Genomic DNA, 3137 nt, shown 5'->3' with positions numbered 1-3137 from the left:
TTTTTTTTTTTTTTAATTTCAGTACTTTGTTTCCATGAATGTAGCCTTATTTTACATTTATTGTTTGGATGTCATATTCCTCTGTTGACTTCCATTGGTTCTTTCTGTATGTCTACTTTGCCTCAATTTTAATGTTAAAATTTTGTCAGTTTTAATGTTAAAATTTCAAGCTGTTATTCTAGATTAAAAGGATAATATTGAAAGATAATTATATCATCTGCTCAAATTAGCTACCAAATGTATGTTACACTCAAATTCTAGAAAAAAACATAAGTTTTTCTATTTCTGTGTTAAATAGCAAAAGACAAGGATGGGACTCTGAAAAATTTTAGAAACATTTTCTCTCCTTAAAAAATTTTTTGCATCAACTCATTGACCAAGATTTTTATGGTAGGTAGGCTCTATACTCAGCTATATGTCTCCATAATTATATTGTTTTCTAGTTTGTACTCATCAATACATCCCCAAAGACCACACTTTTGTTTTTCAAGTATCCTATTAAAATCAAGACACGGTATGCCTATAATACCATATGTTCAACATTTGAACCCATCGGGGTAGTTGTCATAAAAATAGTAAAAACGGGACTCTGAGATAACGGAGCTCTGGAAGACCTTTCCTCCGTGGGGGACCAGGGTCTCTTAATTATTTGAGTCCAGAGCATATAACCGTGGGCCCTGTAGATAGAAGACCACTGGCTTTGGTTATCACTGCGGTGGACATTTGACAAGATCACTTGCCCAAGAAGCAAACATGTAACATAACAGATAAGGCTAAAGGCTTCATAAGTGAGAAGGTAAACACAGGGAGTCAGTGAGCGTGAAAAAGAGCAGCTCGTGTTGAGGGAGAAAATCTATTTATAACTAAGATCACGTGAGCAGTCATCTCTGCGGCAGTTCACCCTGGTCCAGATGTCTGCCATGGTTATCCGTGACCTAACCTTTCTTTAATGGACAGTGATTACCCACCATCCATTTTGGCTGCGGTTGAACATGTGCACAGCCTTTTTGCAATGGCTTCTCCATTAGAATCATAAAGCATTTCAATTCTTAGATGTCTTTTCACCCAGACGGTGAAAATTATGCCTGTATGGCAAGTTCAACTCCGGGTCTCCGAAAGTACCCCTCACCCACACGTTGTGACACATTCTTGCCTTCCTGGGCACCACGCCCTTTTTCCCCACACCTTTTGCCCGAGTTACAGAATGCAGAAACCCACCTTGTTTAGCAAGTGCTAATGTGTTGCACAGAATTTTCAGTTAGGTCTGCTTTATTTGATTTTATTCTTGATACTAAAAAAGAATCTTAAACGTGACCCTCAAAAAAGTGCCTTAACCTTTGGAAAACATGTCTAGAAGCAGAGGAAATTAAGGCATCTACAGGATTCCCTTGAGCAGTGACAGAAGCCTGAACTGTAAAAACTCTGACAGCTCTTACCGGTTACCATGGTGAGAGAAGGCCTTCTTGTTTAGAGGCCATTAATGGGATGCTTATGCTCCTCAAGGTATTAAATTAATTGTTTGGCACACATCTCCTTCCTCCTACATAATGTGAATGTGTTGAACCAGTGCATAAACCTTACCTAAGGCCTGGTGGGCTGATTCTTTAAGATGAGCAAGGATGCTCCTTCCACTTATCTAAATTCTGTGTGCATAGTAAATGTGCTATATGTCATTATTCTATCTCAAGTATATGTTCGCAAGCACCTCCAACCATTTCCAATATTTCCTTGTAAAATAATATGTATCCTGTGGCCTGACTTGCAATACAAAACCGTAGAATTAATGCTACCCGACTAGGGACGCCTCGCAGGTGATGAATAGGGCACTTAGAGTTGATGTACCTTGGACCTTCATTTCAAAGCTATGCTTTTGTACCATAAAACACATTTACTATGCAAAACTAGTTTTTACATCCTGATTTTTCATTGCTCTTTGGGATAGCCTATGGACATTAAACAATTCCTAGCTTTCTTTTTTTCTCAGCTGCTGATAATTATTTTAGTCTCTCTCCCTAAAGTCGGTGCTAACATCTTTTGAGCGACTGGTCCCTCTATGATATCACCTTTGCATGAGCACCTGGAAATAATCTCAACCATATCCCACACTAATTTCTTTTCCTTTATTCTTATCATATGTTAAATGAAAAATAATGAGAGGATATTAACGATAGAGGCAGTATTGAAATGAGCAGAACCGTATGTTCAATTATATTGTTATCACACAACTGCATTTTTTTTTCTATTTTCCCATTAAGGCACGCATCATTATTTGTGGAAGCAAAAAAAGGTAAAACTTATATGGAATTCACAGGTTTTTGTCTGACTTTCTGGATTCCAAAGACTAGGATTACTTGCCACCTGCTGATCTGCTCAGGTGGTGAGAAAAATACCTGAAATTCACACCTCCTGGTGGTGCCTGGGCGGTTGGTGAAGAGACGTGTAATACAGACTCTGGCTTCAGTGAAGCTATTTGTTGGTGATTAAAGCACATTTAAATGTAAAGCCTTATCTTAACTTATGGTCCTTAACAACTAATGATCTATTCTGTAACCAAGGATAAACTTCTGTTATAGGTGTAGTATCTTATAATTCAGAGTCTTGTTAGCTGTGTACCTGGTAAATTGTGTTGGGAAAGCAAAACCAAGGGAGGGAAAGTAAACTCTGTGAATTGCTGAGCCGCTAATTATCCCTGATCACTTTCCTCATTGTTCCTGTAATTATATAACTTGTGGTTCTTAGCAGCCAAGGCTAAGAGTGCTATTTCCTATACTCTCTGGTGAGGAAGTGTAGCCATATTCTGGCCAGCTTGGATTTGTGTTGAAGGTATGAGGCTTGCACTCTGCTCACCTTTTCCCTCCTAACTGGCCAGACTGCAGATGAGAGGGTGAGCCTTGCCAGGCCACGGGGGGGAAACAGCCCTCTAAACACGGCAGAACAACAAGCCCGATAATGTGCACGTGTCCCTGGCACCATGGAGTCACGGTATTGCACTGGGCTCCTTTCGTCCAGACTATTAGTTGAGGGAGGAAAAAGACATCCCATCATGTTTCAGCCACTATAATTTCAATTCTCTGTTGTCACAGCCAAATCTGTGTGTGTGTGTGTGTGTGTGTGTGTGTGTGTGTGTGTGTGTGTGT

This window comes from Herpailurus yagouaroundi, unplaced genomic scaffold, assembly GCF_014898765.1.
Source record: "Herpailurus yagouaroundi ecotype Mexico unplaced genomic scaffold, PumYag 142, whole genome shotgun sequence".
NCBI lineage: Eukaryota > Metazoa > Chordata > Mammalia > Carnivora > Felidae > Herpailurus > Herpailurus yagouaroundi.
Note: the sequence above shows the minus strand (reverse complement) of the source record.